Genomic DNA, 21412 nt, shown 5'->3' on the forward strand with positions numbered 1-21412 from the left:
CGATATGATCACGAACCCAGAAGAAATGGTTCAAATGGTTCAAATGGCACTGAGCACTATGGGATTTAACATCTGAGATCATCAGTCCCCTAGAACTTAGACCTACTTAAACCTAACTAACCTAAGGACTTCGCACACAGCCATGCCCGAGGCAGGATTCGAACCTGCGACCGTAGTGGTCGCGCGGTTCCAGACTGAAGTGCCTAGAACCCAGAAGAGATGGTGCAAGTGGTGCCGTGCTTAGCACAGGCACTCGCGTCGGCCGTCTGCCCATTAACGCCAAATTTCGCCCCAGTGTTCTAATGGATTTATGAGGCTATTTCACTCAGTGTTGCTTGTCTGTTAGCACTGACAACTCTACGCAAATGCCGCTGCTCTTGGTCGTTATGTGAAGGCTGTCGGCCATTGCGTTGTCCGTGGTGAGAGGTAGTGCCCTAAATTTAGTCCGCGTTCAAAGTCTGTTAATCCACGTCGTGCAGTCATAATCATGTCGGAAACCTTTCCGCGTGAATCACCTGAAAACAAATGATAGTTCCTCCAGTGCACTGCCCTTTTATACGGTGTGTACAGGATACTACCGCCATCTGTATATCATCTATATAAGTGCTTATCGCTATCACCTCAGTGTAACTATATCTTTGACATTTGGTGAAAATGTATCTTTGTACTGACTCAGTAACTTCCTAAGCGCCAGACAGTGACTGAGGGGAGAGGTCTTTATCGGCGATAAGCGTTCAACAGAAAGCGATAAGATTATGAGAAAGGAGGTGATCGTGCAAGGCTTATTTACTTCAGACAGCCACGCTGGTGCCTGTCATCTGGATGGGAAAGTGTGTCAAGAGAACAGACGCGAGTGGGTTCTTAGCACCTGTATTAGCAGGGCTGACTGCGTCCGTCCTACGAAGCCGCCACAGTTTATCTGCGTAAAGTAAGTAATCGTCTGACTCACCTCCAGCATATGTGCTACTACGTATAGTTTTCGGGTCACCCGACGTAGAATGCAGTTGTGCATCTGTTGCTTTTATGACTATGTTGCTTCAGAAAAAGGCGCAAAGATTTGACACTCTTCATTGCATGTAGAGCGTACTAATGATTACCACTGATTACTAATGTTACTACTAGGCAGTTTTCACAAACTGCTATACAGCATTTTCTGAAAGAGTTATCCGCCATTTGATTTTGCGTTATTATTATTATTATTATTATTATTATTATAACTAGGCTAACACGAGTCTTTAAGATGTAACTGTTAAAGCCTTGCCTTTGATAATTACATCTTAAAGACGTGATGCCTTAAAAGAGATGACTTAATAACGGTCTCAGAACTTTTAGTACTGTACTTGATAATGGCATAAAAGCCGAATCGAGATAGTACGAAAGATAAATATAATAACACAGAGTCAAATGGCGGTTTACTCTTTTAGAAAGTATTCATGACTGCGGTTCAACTGCATCGAAAACTTTCTGCAGTTTTTAGCTTTGATACATGTGACAGCATCCAAAACGTTTCTGAGATTCTCTGCGGCATCTTGCTTCGCAGCAAGTACCAAGTTTTCAAGTACACACGTTGAAAGAAAATTTGATCGGGAAGTGTTTATACACACTCCACACGTATTTTCAACAGCATATGAATTCTACAGAGTGTTACAAAAAGGTACGGCCAAACTTTCAGGAAACATTCCTCACATACAAATAAAGAAAAGATGTTATGTGGACATGTGTCCGGAAACGCTTAATTTCCATGTTAGAGCTCATTTTAGTTTCGTCAGTATGTACTGTACTTCCTCGATTGACCGCCAGTTGGCCCAATTGAAGGAAGGTAATGTTGACTTCGGTGCTTGTGTTGACATGCGACTCATTGCTCTACAGTACTAGCATCAAGCACATCAATACGTAGCATCAACAGGTTAGTGTTCATCACGAACGTGGTTTTGCAGTCAGTGCAATGTTTACAAATGAGGAGTTGGAAGATGCCCATTTGATGTATGGATTAGCACGGGGCAATAGCCGTGGCGCGGTACGTTTGTATCGAGACATATTTCCAGAACGAAGGTGTCCCGACAGGAAGACGATCGAAGCAATTGATCGGCGTCTTAGGGAGCACGGAACATTCCAGCCTATGACTCGCTACTGGGAAAGAGCTAGAACGACGAGGACACCTGCAATGGACGAGGCAATTCTTCGTGCAGTTGGCGATAACCCTAATGTCAGCATTAGAGAAGTTGCTGCTGTACAAGGTAACGTTGACCACGTCACTGTATGGAGAGTGCTACGGGAGAACCAGTTGTTTCCGTACCATGTACAGCGTGTGCAGGCACTATCAGCAGCTGATTGACCTCCACCGGTACACTTCAACATGTGTGGGCTGACGAGAATTCGCACGGAATTGTGCAATCACGTCATCAACACAGATTTTCTGTGAACGTTTGGGCAGGCATTGTTGGTGACGTCTTGATTGGGCCCCATGTTCTTCCACCTATGCTCAATGGAGCACGTTATCATGATTTCATAAGGGGTCCTCTACCTATGCTGCTTGAACAAGTGCCTTTACAAGTACGACACAACCTGTGGTTCATGCACGATGGAGCTCCTGCACATTTCAGTCGAAGTGTTCGTACGCTTCTCAACAACAGATTCGGTGACCGATGGATTGGTAGAGGCGGACTAATTCCGTAGCCTCCACGCTCTCCTGACCTCAACCCTCTTGACTTTCATTTATGGGGGCATTTGAAAGCTCTTGTCTACGCAACCCCGGTACCAAATGTAGAGACTCTTCGTGTTCGTATTGTGGACGGCTGTGATACAATACGCCATTCTCCAGGGCTGCATCAGCGCATCAGGGATTCCATGCGACGGAGGGTGGAGCATGTATCCTCGCTAACGGAGGACATTTTGAACATTTCCTGTAACAAAGTGTTTAAGTCACGCTGGTACGTTCTGTTGCTGTGTGTTTCAATTCCATGATTAATGTGATTTGAAGAGAAGTAATAAAACATGGAAAGTAAGCGTTTCCGGACTCATGTCCACATATTTTCTTTCTTTGTATGTGAGAAATGTTTCCTGAAAGTTTGGACGTACCTTTTTGTAACACCCTGTATATGAAACAAGGGAGGACCGCATTATGCTACGTGCCATATGTGAAATCAGTGCGTGTTATAGGAATATTTCGCCACTATTGTAATTCTACAAGAGTCTACCGCCTAGCTACGTGAAATTGAAGCTTTCTATATACACATCTACATCCACACGATTACTCTGCACTTCACAATTAAGTGCCTCGGAGAGGGTCATCGAAACACTGTCATGATATTTCTCTGTCATTTAACTTTCGGCGCACGGGAAAAACGAGCACTTAAATCTTACTGTGCGAGTTCCCATTTCTCTTATTTTATTACAACGATCATTTCCCTCTATGTAGGTGGTCATCTACAAAATATTTTCAGATTTGGGGGAGAAAATCCGAGGCCGAAATTTCGTGAAAAGTTCTCGCCGCAGTGAACAACGTCTTTGCTTTAATGATTGCCACCCAACTCACATAACATAGCCGTTACATTCTTCCCTATTTCGTGAATGTACAAAACGAGCTGTCCTTCTTTGAATTTTTTCGATGCCCTTCGCCAGTCCCATCTCATATGTATCCCACATCGCACTGCAATACTCCAGATGAGGGCGGACAAGCATGGTGCAAGCAGTCTATTTAGTGTAAGCCGTCAATAGTAGAATTGTTGAACTTTCTGAGTGTTCTGCCCATGAATCGCAGTCTTTGGTTTGCTCTATCCACAACATTATCTATGCGATCGTTCCAATTTAGGTTATTTGTAGTTGTAATCCGTAAGTACTTAGTTGAATTTACAGCCTTCAAGTTTCAGAAGAACCATTCAAGGCCTGTGCTTCTTGAATTGACATTACGCAGAGTCCTGAGGTACCAAGATTAATTTCTGAAAGAAGCAACAGTTACAATGCTGCCCTTTAGAAAGTCTTTTATCTTTGTCTTTCCTATTTGTACGCTTTTCCGTAAATTTTCGTCTGCTCATTCTACAAGATAAAGTAACGAATATACGGAGAATGGCATGATATCAATCGAAGGACATAATGTATTTCTCGATATGTGATGTAATGACTTGCTGAAAATTTAAGCAGTCTGTTGCAGCCCATTGCTATGATGTGAACCACAGTGTTGTGTAATACTGCCGCTGTCTAAAGGAACATTGCTTCATTCTCTTTAATCACACAGGCATTGCAATATCATATTTATCCGCCGATATCGGGCAAAGACTTTCAATTAAAATGTCCTCCCTTGTACGGGAATTATAATGTGTGTACGAGTACAGGTTGTACCGCAGTAACAACCACATCTGGAAGTTTGGATCTGGCCGTGAGTCGCACACGGACAGTCAAACCGTTTAAAGCAAGCGCTCGAGCAGAGCAGAAAATTCAGGTTCGAGTACCAACCCGGCATAAATTTTCATCTACATCTACGTGATTGCTGTGCTACTCACAATAAAGTGCGTGGCACAGGGTTCAAGGAACCACCTTCAAGCTGTCTCTCTACCGATCCACTCGCGAATGGCGCGCAGGAAAAGCGAACACTTAAATTTTTCTGTGCAAGCCCTGATTTCCCTTATTTTATCGTGATAATCAATTCTCCCTGTGTAAGTTGGTGCTAAGAGAATGTTTTCGCAATCGGAGGAGAAAACTGGTGATTGAAATTTCATGAAAAGATCAACGACTGTGTTTTAATGATTTCCATTCCAATTCACACGTCATATCTGTGGCACTATCTCCCCTATTTCACGATAATACAAAACGAGCTGCCCTTCGATGTTATCCGTCAGAACCACCTGATACGGGTCCCACTCCGCACAGCAATACTCCAGAGCAGGATTGACGAGCGGGCTGAGAGCTGTCTCTTTAGGAGATCTGTTGCACCTTCTAATGTTCTGCCAATGAATCGCAGTCTTTGGTTTGCTCTACCCACAACATATCTGTGTGATCTTTCAAATTTCGGTTATTTGTAATTGTAATGCCTAAGTATTTAGTTGCATCTACAGCTTTCAAGTTTGTGTGAGTTATCAAGTAATCGAAATTTAGCGGATTTCTTTTAGTACTCTTGTGAATAACTTCACACTTTTCTTATTCAGGGTTAACTGCGACTTTTCGCACTACACAGATATCTTATCTAAACCATTTTGCTATTCGTTTTGGTCGTCTGATGAGTTTACAAGACGGTAAATGACAGCATCTTCTGCAAATAATCTACGAGGGCTGCTCAGATTGTCTATGTCGTTAATATAGATCAGGAACAATAGAGGGCCTACAACACATCGTGGGGAACGCCGTATATTCTTTTACTCGATGACTTTTCGTCTATTACTACAGACTGTGACCTTTCTGACAGGAAACCACGAATTCAGTAGCACAATTGACGCGATATTCCATAGGCACGCAGTTTGGTTAGAAGACATTTGTGACGAACGTTGTCGAAAGCCTTCTGGAAATCTAAAAATATGGAATCAATTTAACACCCCCTGTCGACATCAGTCATTACTTCATGAGTATAAAGAGCTAGTTGTGTTCCGCAAGAACGAAATTTCCTGAAACCTTACTGACTATGTGTCGATAAATCGTTTTCTTCGAGGTACTTCATAATGTTCGAATACAGTATATGTTCCAAAACCCTACTGCACATCAACGTTAGTGATATGGCCCAGTAATTCAACGGATTACTCCTATTTCCCTTTTTGGGTATTGGTGTGACTTCAGCAATTTTCCAGTCTTTAGGTACGGATCTTTCTGTGAGCGAGCGCTTGTATGTAACTGCTATACGTGGAGCTATTGTACCAGTGCACTCTGAAAGGAACCTAACTGGTATACAGTCTGGACCGGAGGCCTTGCCTTTATTAAGTGATTTAAGCTGCTTTGCTACACCGAACATATCTACTTCTATGTTTCTCATCTTGGCAGTTGTTCTTGGCTGGAATTCAGGAATATTTACTTCGTCTTCTTTGGTGAAGGAGTTTCGGAAAAACGTGTTTGATAACTCTGCTTTACTGGCACTGTCATCAGTGAATTCACCGTTGTTATCACGCAGTGAAGGTACTGATTGCGCCTTGCGACTGGTGTGCTTTATGTATGAATCTCTTTGAGTTTTCTGTCAGATTTCCAGACAGATTTTCGTTGTGGAAATTATTGAAAGCATCTCGCACTGAACTGCGCACTAATTTCGAACTTCTGCAAAACTTTTCCAATCTTGGGGATTTTGCGTTCTTTTAAATTTGGCATTTTTTTTTTTTTGTTGCTCCTGCAACAGCGATTTCAAGGTCGTCATTACCTTATACAGCTCATGGTTGTTCGTATTCGCAACTTTGAATACAATTCATGTCTCTCATAACGCCTGAAATCGCCGTAGTACCTGCTCCTTCGCACATACATGCATGTCGGAGAGAGCGACGCATTGTTCTTCGTAACGACACAGGCGCTACTCTATTCTGTCGTGTCTAATATTATCGTCAATATTAGATCCTTGTAGTGTTGATCTTTCTCGCGCTTTATGTCTACCACACTGAAGTTCATCAATGTGAGTACTCCATTTTCTTCGCTGTAAAGGTTGTTTTTTTAGGGAAACGGCCGATTTCCTTCCCCACCCTTCCTAAATACGAACTTGTGTTCCGTCTTTAATGACTACCATGTCGACGGGACGTTAAACTCAGATCTCCCTTCCTTCTTCGATTACCCTCTACAGCATCATGTTTCAAATCCTACCAGTGCATTCTAAATTACTCTCACTCTCTCCATATTCGACGTCTTTGTAATGCTTTGTTCACGACGTACAGTTTCAGAAGCGTGCAATAGATTGGATCGCAGGTTGGGTGCAATATGGGATGGGGATCAGCTTTCTTCACTTGCGACATTCTGCTTCAAGTATTTTCCATCTCGAGTAACGTTAACAGCATATTCTTACACATCCAAGGGAAATAACTTCTTAATCATTACATTCTATAAAACAAAGCCGATTAGTTTTCTGTGTGCATTTGGAAGAAATTTCGCAGTTTGTGAGTTGATGCCGGAAATTCTTAAACAATCAACGCTCCAGCCTCAGTACACTTTTACCATTCTTTATTCGCATAATTGGTTACAAAAGTAGTCGTGTCATTATGAAGTGTCATATGTAAAGAACAGTTCATACGCAACAAAGCGCTCCAGTCCAGCGAAGATGTGGACGAAACGTTGCAAAAAACAAGAGAGGTGGTGCAGTGATCAGATCCTCACAGGACATATTAATTGAGAAAAGAGTGAAATTACCCGTCTGGCAATTCAGTTCAGGTTGTCCATAATTAGTTCGCTCAAGGCATGTGGCATTATGGTTTTTTTGAAAGGGACGCAATCCACAATGGGACCACTGCCTGTCCAAGGGACGTTAAAAGCAAAATCGCCACAAATATTTAATAGTTATGCGGCTGTTATAGAATGTCAGACGTCAGCAGCTGTTTCCTAAAGGTTGTTTCCTTGTAATAATATGGATGACAGCAGAAAGAGAAATATGTTTACAGAACCAGCACGGGTTACATGCAGTGTAACTGAGTGATTCCATGCAGGAAATCGGTAGTCTTCTAGGGGAGGGGTATCTGTTGAGAAACCAGACAAACTTGTGGTTCCTGAAGAGGTGCAGTAGCTTTTTCAGTAGTTTCAGAAACAACAGTCTGGATGATTGACTCATCTGGCCTTGTAACACAAACCAAAACGGCCTTGCTGTGCAGGTACTGCCAACGACTGAAAACAAGGGGAAACTACAGCCGTAATTTTTCCGGAGGACATGCAGCTTTACTGTATGATTAAATGATGATGGCATCCTTTTGGGTAAAATATTCCGGAGATAAAATAGTCCCCCATTCGGATCTCCGGGCGGGGGCTACTCAGGAGGATGTCGTTAAAAGCAGAAACAAAAATCGCGTTCTGCGGACAGGAGTATAGAATGTCAGATCTCTTAATCGGACAGGTAGGTTAAGAAATTTAAAATGGGAAATGGATAGGTTAAAGTTATATATAGCGGGAATTAGTGAAGTTCGCTGGCAGGAGAAACAACATTTCTGGTCAGGTGAATACAGGATTACAAATAGAAAATTAAATAAGGGTTATGCAGGAGTAGGTTTAATACTGAATAAAACAACAGGGATGCGAGTAAACTACTATGAACAGCATAGTGAACGCATTATTGTAGCCAAGATAAACACGAAGCTCAAAATGGCTCTGAGCACTATGGGACTTAACTTCTAAGGTCATTAGTCCCCTAGAACTTAGAACTACTTAAACCTAACTAACCTAAGGAAATGACACACATACATGCCCAAGGCAGGATTCGAACCTGCGACCATAGCGGTCGTGCGGTTTCAGACTGTAGCGCCTAGAACCGCACGGCCACCTCGGCCGGCTACACGAAGTCCATGCCTACTACAATAGTATGCGTTTATATGCCAACTAGCTCCGCCGATGATGAAGAGATTGAAAAAATGTATGAATTATTCAGATAGTTAAGGGAGACGAAAATTTTGTAGTCATGGGGGATTGGGATTCGATAGCAGGAAAAGGAAGAGAGGGAAAAGTAGTCGGTGAACATGGACTGCAGGTAAGGAATGAAAGAGGAAGCCGCCTGATAGAATTTTGCACAACTTAATCGTATCTAACACTTGGTTTAAGAATCATAAAAGAAGGCTGTTTTCATGGAAAAGGCCTGCAGACACTGGAAGGTTTCAGAAAGATTATAAAATGGTAAGACAGAGATTTAGGAGCCAGGTTTTAAATTCTAAGACATTTCCAGGGGCAGATGTGGACTCTGACTACAATTTACTGGTTATGAACGCAAAAAGGTAGGAATTTAAGGAGATGGGACATGGATAAAATGAAAGAACTAGAGGTTATAGGGAGTTCCAGCGAGAGCATTAGGGAACGATTGACAAAAACCGGTGAAAGAGATACAGTAGAAGAAGAATGGGTGGCTTTGACAGATGAAATAGTGACGGCAGCAGAGGATCAAGTAGGTAGCAAGACGACAGCTAGTTGAAATCCATGGGTAACAGAAGGAATATTGAATTTAATTGATGAAAGGAGAAAATATAAAAATGCAGTAAATGAAACAGTTGAAAAGGAATACAAAAGTCTCAAAAACGAGATCGATAGGAAGTGCAAAATGGCTAAGCAGGGATGGATAGAGGACAAATGTAAGGATGTAGGAGCATGTATTACTGGAAGTAATATAGATACTGCCTACGGGAAAATTAAAGAGACCTTTGGAGATAAGGGTATGAATACTAAGAGCTCAGATGGAAACCCAGTCCTAAGCAAAGAAGGGAAAACGGAAAGATGGAAGGAGTATATAGAGGATTTATACAAGGACGATGTACTTGAGGGCAATATATTAAGGAAATGGACGTAGATGAAGATGAAATGGGAAATATGATACAGCGTGAAGGATTTGACAGAGTACTCAAAGACCTAAGTCGAAATAAGGCCTCGGAAGTAGACAACATTCTTCTAGAACTACTGATAGCCTTGGGAGAGCCAGCCATGACAACTCTTCCATTTGGTAAGCAAGATGTATGAGACAGGCGAAATATTTTCACACTTCAAGAAGAATATAATAATTCCAATCCCAAAGAAAGCAGTTGCTGACAGGTGTGAAAATTACCAAACTATCAGTTTAATAAGTCATAGTTGCAAACTAATTATACAAATGATTTGCAAACAAATGGAAAAACTGGTAGAAGCCGACCTCGGGGAAGATCAGTTTGGATTCCGTAGAAATGTTGGAACACGCAAGGCAATACTGACCCTACGACTTATCTTATGAGATATGTTAAGGAAAGGCTAACCTACGTTTCTAGCATTTGTAGACTTTGAGAAAGCTTTTGACAATGTCGACTGGAATGCTCTGTTTCAAATTCTGAAGGTGGCAGGGGTAAAATACAGGGAGCAACTACATGGCAGTTATAGGAGTCGAGGGACACAAAAAGGAAGCAGTGGTCGAGAAGGGAGTGAGACAGGGTTATAGCCTCTCCCCGATGTTCTGAACATTCATGGTGGTGTCTGTTTGTACTATATCGTGTCTCCCTCCCACTTTCGCGCAACGACGCTCTGAGCGTATTTTTTAGGGAATTAACTAGTTTGAACCTGGGACCTGTTGCTGGTAAGGAGACGCCAGACCACACACGACATGTAGAATTCAGAAGAGTTCAGTGAGACTAGCGATGATATAACCAAATACTTAATTATCTCAGCGTCAGCTCCACTGCACTCCCTGTAAAAGAATCTTAATACTAACTAAATTTAGTGGAAAGGGTTCAAGGCTTTCCTATTTTTAGTTAGCTGGTAAAATAGCGTCGAAAAAGCAGTTAAGTTTACCATTGGAAATTTTATTCTACTCACAAAACATCGTTATAAATTGCTCTATTGATAAAAGGAAATGTTTTAATACAGGATGGTAAAAACCAACTGCGTTCAACAAAAATGTGAACGAATATTCCCTTAATGGGTTTCCAAGTTCTACAATCGATCGAAGGATGACCTATGCCATATCACATCTATAATCTCGGTTTAATTTAAGTTTCACAAAAGAGAAAACTATCAAAATGGTCTACAACTATCAAAATGGTCTACAGTGACCCTCAATTATCTTTAATTACTTATTTAACTTGTCGTAAATTACAGTGGCTGATGTGGCTTCTCTATAACTATATAAAAGAAAAATCATCGCGTTTCAGATCTGTTCTTCAAGTGGCAAATGTGAACACCATGAGTTTTAATTAACGATCGACACTAGTATTACGCAAAAAGGGGTGTAACAGATGAGTCTTCTGCAGTTCTGAGTGAAGCGTTATGCGCTCAAAAATGCGGCATCGCGTGCGTTCATTACCTTGTCGATGTTTAGGCAGCGTCAGGGCGACAGCGGCCGGCGCACCAGCCATCCAGCTCGCCGTCTCGGAACTAACTCTCTTGACTTCTCCTTACTACAATTTACCGAAGTTGGTTAAAAAAACTATCTGGCTGTGTTTTCATCTGACCAATCAGGGTCTCAATGATAACCTTAAGCTCCGCCTACAAAAATTCTGTCTATCCAATGAGAAACGTTATACTTTTCGTGGTGGGGCAATGTTTTTAAAGTTTGCAACGTAACAGAGACGCTAAAAAGTCTCACGCTAAAACCTGCAGCTGGTGTGGTCCTTTTAGCGTTATCGTAAGATCTATACTGTTCTTCTGGAGGGCTCTATCTTTTAACATGGGCTGGGGGGGGGGGGGGGGGGTGGTCCTTGACGTACCTGAGACACGAAAAAGTCTCACGCTAAAACTTGCGGGTGGTAGTGGCGCTTTTTGTGTTATCGTAAGATCTATACTGTTTTTCTGGAGGGCTCTAGCTTTTAACATGGGCTGGGGGGTGGTCCTTGACGTACCTGAGACGCAAAAACATGCGGGTTGTGTGGCCCTACTGGTTAGCTGGCGCCGTAGGTGTCCAGACCTTCCCTTATCGTAGGGCCTTCTAGCTTAACACGGTTCTGCTCTCGGCTTCTGTCCTCGTTTCTCCCCTCGGAACTGCGTCTGCCTCACGGTGGGAAGGTACGACATGCATTTAGGCATTCTTGTGTTAGTCTGTGGTTTTCCATTTGCTTACTCGTTACTCGTATTACTTTGGTTAATTTAATGTCACGATTTATTCGGAGCTATGTGACATATTACTGGATTTGCTTATCATGTCAGGGTTTTCATGGAAGGTGTTGGATTTGCCTGACACCTTACAATGTTATTCAATCTGTATATGTGCAAGCAGTAAAGGAAACTAAGGAAAATTCGGAGTAGGAATTAAAATCCATGGACAAAAAATAAAAACTTTGAGGTTTGCCGACGACATTGTAATTCTGTCGGAGACAGCAAATAACATGGAAGAGCAGGTGATCGGAATGGACAGTGTCTTGAAAGGAGGATGTAAGATGAATATCAACAAAAGCAAAACGAGGATAATGGAATGTAGTCGAATGAAATCAGCCGATGCTGAGGGAATTAGACTAGGAAATGAGACACTAAAAGTAGTAAAGGAGTTTTGCTCTTTGGGGAGCAAAAAAACTGATGATGGTCGAAGTAGAGAGGATATAAAATGTAGACGGGCAATGGCAAGGAAAGCGTTTCTGAAGAAGAGAAATTTGTTAACATCGAGTATAGATTTGAGTGTCAGGAAGTCGTTTCTGAAAGTATTTGTATGGAGTGCAGCCATGTATGGAACTGAAATATGGACAATAAACAGTTTAGACAAGAAGAGAACAGAAGCTTTCGAAATGTGGTGCTACAGAAGCACGTTCAAGATTAGATAGGTAGATCTTGTAACTAATGAGGAGGTACTGAATAGAATTGGGGAGTGGCACAACTTGACGAGAAGAGGGGATCGGTTGGTTAGTCACGTTCTGAGGCATCAAGGGGTCACCAATTTACCAATTTAATACTGAAGAGAAGCGTGGAGGGTAAAAATCGTAGAGGAAGACCAAGAGATGAATACGCTAAGCAGATTCAGAAGGATGTAGGTTGCAGTCCGTTATACGGAGATGAAGAGGCTTGCACAGGATAGTGTGGAGAGCTGCATCAAATCAGTCTCAGGACTGAAGGCCACAACAACAACAACAACAACAGGTGACTTGTCATCAGAGTTCCAGAAAAGCAATTCGTAAATTAAGATAATCTCGTAAGCCCTCATAACTACTGGAAAACATACAAACAGGATAGACAAGCAAAAATAGCTTCCTAAAGGGCAAAAATATGACTGTTGGTAAGTTCAGAAATTGCACTTGGTATTTCATGACACTTCAAAAGAGCCATTCTAGAAGTATAGGTCTTGGAAATTTCCTATGATAACGATATAGGTTACATAACGGGTTAGCGTTGCAGTACACATCTCTTGATACTCCTCGGCGACGTTAATTATTTTTATGTTACATGCTTCTCAGTCTCAAAGATCCGAAACAGAAAAAGGTTGAATGTTAGACAATTAAATATGCGGATATGTTCAAATTCTTTCGTAAAGGTTATTTCTGAAGAAACCAGGAACAATAATGACTTATCCCTCTACCGCTAACCATAAACGAAGCGTCTCTAGACACGCTGATAAGCTGTAGCCATAGTGTTCTTGAAACTCTTATCAGCACCGTACAAACTTGTAGTGCACTTATACCAGAATAAAGTGCTCCGACAAATGAAGATAGTGAGAAACATGCTACCTGCATTAACCCAACAGATATGAGCAGATATGAGAAAGATAGAGGTAACTGTTTGTTGTGCTGTGATCTGAATACTGTGTGTGGTCTTAGTTACGTGTGCTCATGTTAGTTAAACCTAATACAGCTTTTGTTGGAAACACAATGTCACGTTCTTTTCCGCTCGCTGGGTAAACCAAGGATTTCACTGTCGTAATTTACCTTCTTAAAGTTTCATTTTTTTCACAAAAATCATATTACCTGTTACCAGTGACGATCTTCATTTATATAACTTATCAAACGCACGCAAGTTTCAGAAAGTAGTCGCCATTATCAAGCGTGTGTAATCCTAAACGTGATATTTTCTTGCGTGGACTGTTGCGTCGTTTTGGTAGCTTCGGCGCAACACGAAAACGAGAAAATTAATCGATTCTGAAGTTTCTTCTCCCGTAAATACTTAGAAATTAGAAAGTAATTCTCACTATTCCTTCAACTATGGCCTGAGCTGCGATTGTAAGCATGTATACATGTGACGCAAGTGGAAAATGAAACACTTCTCAGCCCAATAATACAACGCCTACAGTATTACTAAAGAAGGTTTCCAACACAGTATATGATTTTTCGTTAATATGTATTTGGTGGTATCAAATATTGAAATCGATCGAAATATACTGTACAGTGAGGCCTTATGCTTGCTTATTGATAAGAATTTTAGTCTAAACTAACTTTTCATGGTTAATATGCAGGTACTAGATTTATCGTGTAAATGAATCACTGAACAGGACAGTTTATAATATAAAATCTCACGGCAGATATATCGTGGGCTGGACCATTGTCATTTTCGTAACTTCATATTATACAGTATCATTTATATTATTTACTTGTACAACAAAGAGACAGTTATTTATTTTTACATTCCACGGTCTTATTTTGTTGTGTTAAGAACCTACAAAGAAATTTACTGACTCATTTTCACAGCCTCAGTAAGATTTTATCTTCAATGTCAAACTTTCTTCAGTTCTTCCAACAAATCTCCTTTATTACTTTAATTTAATAGATGAAGAACTTAAACATTTTGTTCTCCTACCCAGTAGCTGTGTTGTGTTTAGTGCTAATCTGTAATGTGTAGTAATTGTCTGAATAACTTACGCATAAAAACCGGACCGTTGGTCTTCGGTAAAATGTGAAACATTCCACCAGGTTTGTTTCTAGATTCCGGGATGTGAAAACGGGCGATGACCACGGTTTACATTGTATATTGGTTTCTATCGCCGATTGTTGCATCAGAGAATATTGTTTCTACCTTGTATTTTCAAGAGGTTTACAGCCTTTTCTAACATTTATTTCTAATTTCTGCTACCAGTCACTTTTTTATTTTATGTTTAATCTAGCATAATACAACGCGTTTCGAACATGTTCCGTTCATCTTCAGTAGTTTACACATATATACAGAGAAATGTTACTTAAACAGTCGTAAACTAGATTAATCTAGAACTCCTTGTCCATTGGGGGGGCAGTTATGGCAAGAAATCGAAATCAGTGATGTCTTCTGCTGGTTTTCTTCCTTGTAGTTGACTATGTGTGATATCATAGCCTGTATAGGACGCATATAGATTTGCATCAGTTATGTGTTGCGAAAATAGTGAGAAAGGCTTTTATGACAGTTGATCAAGTACGATTTCATCATCTTGCTGCTTCACTTGCATCACTGGTGTAATGACCCGCGCGGCCATACACAGTCACGGTTCACGAAACATAGCCACTATGGCTGAAAATACTTTTGTAACATACTACAGCTGTATGGAATGCTACTTTGGCATCAAATATTGTAAAAAAAATGGTCTGCTGACATTGTTACTTGTTTTTAGTAATGGGGTCCGCTACGTTCCCTTTTTTGAAAACCTTAAGCGTGGTTTTTGGTTTGTCAGTTATACCCTTTAGTTTTCTGTATTTTGTTTATTATAAATAACCATAGACGCGAGAAAGTCGCAGGCTACTGTAATATGTGGCAATGTGGTTCTTTCTTCTTTTTTGGTATGCTCCTTGTTCAACAGTATCTTGTCTCTTTTGTGAATCCCGCTGTTTATTATTTAATTTTATAGCGACATGATACCTTGACGTTTACGGCATTGATCATTTCTTTCAATTTTGAATATATGAATTCTGTTGTGTGTTATGATACGTAAGTCAAAGCAGTTAATTCCTCTTTCATCCACGTTCAGATGTGAACACAACAGTCGTATCTCATATGTACGTCAGATACTCAATTGTTCACCAGGCAGTAACCTTAAGAGAAAAAATTTTTGTTGTCGGCAGAAGTGGCCGAGCGGTTCTAGGCGCTTCAGTCTGGAACCGCGCTACCGCTACGGTCGCAGGTTCGAATCCTGCCTCGGGCATGGATGTGTGTGATGTCCTTAGTTTAGTTAGGTTTAAGTAGTTCTAAGTTCTAGGGGACTGATGACCTCAGAAGTTAAGTCCCATAGTGCTCAGACCCATTTTTGAACAGATAGCTGCTAGTCAAAGACAAAATGCTAAAGCAAAAAGTCTACTGTGTAACTTACCCGAGATGTATCAACAGTGTTCTAAAACAAAACAAAATTTAAACAACTGCATCTAGAAACGAACAACAATGTAGACGCAGTATAAGTCCGTCATGTTACTACAGATAATTCCAGTCCCATGCCGATAAGAAAATTTTGTTGACAGTGTCTGACACTATACCTCTTTGTCTGTTTGTTTATATTTCTGTTTTTGCAGTGTGCTCATGGACAGAAATAAAAACTCTGCGAGTGATAATTGCCATCACTGACATTCTGCATAGCACACTTGAAATTCGTCAAGTCCAGTTAATTTAGTGCCTCCTGATATCAAATAAGAGCATAAACGTCACTAATGAAAAGTGTCCCGTTTATGTTACAGTAATTTTACAATAACGATGCAGCTGACCCACACAAAGCGACCACGCTGCTTAAAATGTTTGAATGCGGCATCTACATACATATCCCACAATACACCGTACTGCTCATGGTGGAGGATAGAATGTATCACTACTAGTCATTTCTTTTCCTATTCCACTCGCAAATCAAGCGAGGTAAAAACGACTGTCTACATGGCTGCCTACGTGCCTCATATTCTCTTATGTTCTCGGTACTTAAACGAAACATACGTTTGTGGCAGTAGAATCCATCTGCAATCAGCCACAAATGCTGGTTCTTCAAATTTCCACAACAGTGTCTCGCGAAAAGAGCGTCGTCCTCCCTTCAGGAATTCCCATTTCGGTTCACGAAGCTTTTCCGCAACTCTTTAAAGTTAGTACCGCCATTAGATTGTTGTGTATTTACAGTGTTACATGTACACTTACACAATCATGATTTCGGCTTCAAAGTGCCATTATCAAGTGTTGTACGTGTTATAAATTGCCTAAGATGGCATATTGTCCTATTGAAATACACTATTAGACACATTGTCTAAGAGTCGATATTTTTGGCAGAGCCTACTGCTTTGTTTCATTCAGTCAAGATGGTGTACTCAGTAATGAAAAAAAGCAGTAGACTCGGTCAGAAATATCGACTCTTAGACAATGTGTCTAACAGTGTATTTTAATACGACAGAATGCCATCTTAGGCAATTTAAAATACGTACAACACTTGATAATGGCACTTTGAAGACGAAATCATGATTGTGTAAGACCAAATGTAACACTGTAAACAAAACAACAGTCTTACAGCGGTATTGACTTTAAAGAAATATGACTGTGGCCCCGCAATATGAAAAATTATTTTCCGTAACTCTTGTGTTTTGATCGAAACTACCACTAACAAATCCAGCAGCATGCCTCTGAATTGCCTCAATGTCTTCGTTTAATCCGACCTAGTGGCCGTCCAAACAAAAGAATAGTACTCAAGAATTGGCCATACTAGCGCCGTCTCCTTTGTAGGTGAGCTACACTTTCCCAAAATTCTTCCAATAAAAAGAAGTCGAGCATTCGCCTACCCGACTACCAACCAGAAGCGCTCATCCCATTTAATACAGACTTGCAACCTGACGCGTAGAGCTTTACCCGAAGTGACTGCATCAAGCAGCACACGACTAATGCTGTATTGGAACGTTACAGGATTGTTTTTCCTACTCATCCGCATAACTTACAATTTTTCTACATTTAGAGCAAGCTGCAATCCATCACACCAACTGGAAATTATATGTTACTTTGTATCCTCCTAAAGTCACTCAACGATGACACCTTTCAGTACACCAAAGCATCATCAGCAACCAGCCGTAAATTGATGTTCACCCTGTCTGCCGGATCATTTGTGTATAGAAAAAGTAACAGCGATCCTCTCTCACTCCCCTGGGATATTCCTGACAAGAACTTGGTCTCTGTTGAACACTCTCCATCGTAGACAACCTATTGGAATATATTACTTAAATAGTCTTCGAGCCACTCATATATATGTGAACCTAACTCGTAAGCTCGGACCTTCGTCGACAGTCTGCAGTGAAGCGCCGCCTCAAACGCTTTCTGGTAATCTAGGATGTGGACTGTGCTTGTCGCCCTAAATCAATGGCTTTTGTGATATCATGTGAGGGCGAGCTTACTTTCGGACGAGCGTTGTTTTTAAAATCCGTGCTCTGAAGGAAATTTATTTCATTGGAACTCAGAATGTGTTGAAGAATTCTGTAGCGAACTGTTGTTATGAGGGTCCATTCTTGTACCTTTCTTATACACAGGAGTCGCCTGTGCTTTTTCCAAGCCCTTGGGTCTTGGACATGGGTGACAGATTCGCGATAAATGCGAGCTAAGCAAGGAGCCAATGCTCCTTAAAACCGAATGTGTATTTCATCTGGACCCTTCTTCTGTGCCCGTGCGGGGGTCTGTGCGACAGACTATCGTCCTGCGTGAATGATTTCTTAAACGTGAAGTTTAAAATTTCAGCTTTCTTTTGGCTATCGTCTATTGCCACCCGAGGCTAGTCCACGAGTGACTCGACAGGAGCTTTCGACTCGCTTAGTGATTTTACGTATGATCAGTATATTTCTGGGTTCTACGGAAGATCTTTCACTAAGATATGTCGGTGGTAGTTGATTTGTTACGGACGCACCATTTTCTACTAACTTTTGCCTATCTTCATTTGCACGTTCTTTCTTGAACAGAGAGTGCAACAAGTTCTTTTCCCTCAGCAGTTTCCGAATTTTGCTGTTAAACCACGGAAGATCTTTTCCATCCTTAATCCTGTTATTTGGAACATACGTCTCCAGAGCACAATTTACAGTCAGTTTAAACTTTGCCCATAATTCCCCTACGTCCGTCGTATTTGAACTAAATAATGTCCATTCACTGTGTAAGAGGGATGCCAACAACTACTTACCTGCTTTTTCTAGTATAAAAACTCTGATAGCCTTCTTGATGGGCTTATTAAGTTCAGTAACCATCGTCGCTGTGAGAATATCATGGTCACGAATCCCTGTCTCTATACTGACGCTGCCGATAAAGTCAGGCCTGTTTGTAGTTAGTCGGTCTAAAATATCTACACTGCGTGTGGGCTATCGACTATTTGTTCAAGTAAGTTTTCGGAAAACGCCATCAAAAGTACTTCTCAAGACTGTCTGTCCGTACCCCCTGCAACGAATACTTATACGCCCTAGTCTGTACAAGATATGCTGAAGTCGCCTCCAACTAATTTTGCACGCAACAGAGCAACAGAGCGCAGACTTCCCTTAAATGATTCTACAACTGTTGCGGCGGAATCAGGTGACCCAAACCCGAAAATTAATTTTAGTTCACGTAGGCCTACTACTCGTTTCCAGATAATTTCACAGCCGTACCCAGTTTCGACCTCGATAGACACAACATTTTTGTCGACAACAATGAACATCCCCCTCCTACGGCGTCTAATCTGTCTTTTCCACATACGTTGCATTCCTCGCTAAATATATAGCACAATAAATAAATAAAATCTTGACTAGAAACAGCAAATATTTTGATGTTAAAAAGGAAACAATTTTTTTAAAAAATGGTTCAAATGGCTCTGAGCACTATGGGACTTAACATCCGAGGTCATCGGTTCCCTAAAACTTAGAACTACTTAAACCTAACTAACCTAAGGACATCACACACATCCATGCCCGAGGCAGGATTCGATCCTGCGACCGTAGCATTCGCGCGGTTCCGTACTGCCGCCTAGAACCGCTAGACCACCGCGACCGATCAATTTTTTTTTTTTACACCAATATGTTTTCAACAACAACGTAATAGTGGATACTAAAATAAGACATTCTTTAGGCTGTTGCTGCTGCACGTATGGTTAATGAAAACTATGAAATTGCTTCGTCTCGAACTAGCATGATACTGATGTGTCTTGTTAACCTTTGGGGTGCCTAATGCACCTTTAAGCCTATGTTTTCTAATACTCCTTAGAGTTTTACTCAAAGTTTGCTCGTATGACGTATAGTTGTTTTACCTGCCTAATAAATTTGACTCTGATCCGATTATAATTTACAGTTATCTATCAAAACATTTATGAAAAAACTGAACTTAGAGATCAATACTAATGTGTTACGCAACAATAGAAGCTAATCACTGTTTTTTCGTCAGCCCAAGACGTAAATGAAGAACAATGTCGGTCAAGCAAAGAGCTAGCGCATTGGTCTCCTGGCTCTTAATCTTTGTTTTCATACCGCGGCTGCCTCTTCTCCCCCAATTAGCTCCTCATTTGTGCTCATGAGGCTTAGTGGTTTACAGTTCAGTAGCCCCTACTCCACAAAAACCTTTAAATATACTACAGATCGAACCCGGTTTTGCCCAATGGTAGCCTTGCACGTAGACTGTTCAGTTGAGGACGCTAATCCTAATACTTTAATAGTTCGATTAAAGTTTAAGCCAATATTGCATCATCAGTTCGAAATTTATTCACAGTTGGCTTATAATTTACTTCAGTTACTTTCCAGAGACTATTATTTAATATTAAGGCAAGTGTTAGGTTTAATTAGGAGTTGGCTTATAATTTACTTCAGTTACTTTTCGTACACTAGACTGTTATCTAATATTAAGGTGAGTGTTAGTTTTAATTAGGAGCGTGTATAGTTCAAAAGTCGTGACATAATTACTCGCTTCATTACGTTAACTCCTAAGAGAATTAAAATGGAAAGAAATTTGTACACTCCTGGAAATGGAAAAAAGAACACATTGACACCGGTGTGTCAGACCCACCATACTTGCTCCGGACACTGCGAGAGGGCTGTACAAGCAATGATCACACGCACGGCACAGCGGACACTCCAGGAACCGCGGTGTTGGCCGTCGAATGGCGCTAGCTGCGCAGCATTTGTGCACCGCCGCCGTCAGTGTCAGCCAGTTTGCCGTAGCATACGGAGCTCCATCGCAGTCCTTAACACTGGTAGCATGCCGCGACAGCATGGACGTGAACCGTATGTGCAGTTGACGGACTTTGAGCGAGGGCGTGTAGTGGGCATGCGGGAGGCCGGGTGGACGTACCGCCGAATTGCTCAACACGTGGGCCGTGAGGTCTCCACAGTACATCGATGTTGTCGCCAGTGGTCGGCGGAAGGTGCACGTGCCCGTCGACCTGGGACCGGACCGCAGCTCCGCATGGATGCACGCCAAGACCGTAGGATCCTACGCAGTGCCGTAGGGGACCGCACCGCCACTTCCCAGCAAATTAGGGACACAGTTGCTCTTGGGGTATGGGCGAGGACCATTCGCAACCGTCTCCATGAAGCTGGGCTACGGTCCCGCACACCGTTAGGCCGTCTTCCGCTCACGCCCCAACATCGTGCAGCCCGCCTCCAGTGGTGTCGCGACAGGCGTGAATTGAGGGACGAATGGAGACGTGTCGTCTTCAGCGATGAGAGTCGCTTCTGTCTTGGTGCCAATGATGGTCGTATGCATGTTTGGCGCCGTGCAGGTGAGCGCCACAATCAGGACTACATACGACCGAGGCACACAGGGCCAACACCCGGCATCATGGTGTGGGGAGCGATCTCCTACACTGGCCGTACACCTCTGGTGATCGTCGAGGGGACACTGAATAGTGCACGGTAGATCCAAACCGTCATCGAACCCATTGTTCTACCATTCTTAGACCGGCAAGGGAACTTGCTGTTCCAACAGGACAATGCACGTCCGCATGTATCCCGTGCCACCCAACGTGCTCTAGAAGGTGTAAGTT

At 41.8% G+C, this 21412-nt stretch overlaps 1 protein-coding gene across 1 annotated transcript in view; it reads left to right on the top strand.

Annotated features, from left to right (window-relative positions):
* Positions 1-799: 799 nt before the first annotated feature.
* Positions 800-21412, top strand: part of LOC126336860 (uncharacterized) — a 94036-nt gene continuing 73423 nt past the window's right edge. The window contains exon 1 of the mRNA XM_050000955.1: positions 800-928. The gene's annotated coding sequence lies outside the window, so the exon portion shown is untranslated. The remainder of the gene's footprint in view (positions 929-21412) is intronic.

The sequence above is a fragment of the Schistocerca gregaria genome, chromosome 2 (genome assembly GCF_023897955.1).
Source record: "Schistocerca gregaria isolate iqSchGreg1 chromosome 2, iqSchGreg1.2, whole genome shotgun sequence".
Taxonomy (NCBI): Eukaryota; Metazoa; Arthropoda; class Insecta; order Orthoptera; family Acrididae; genus Schistocerca; species Schistocerca gregaria.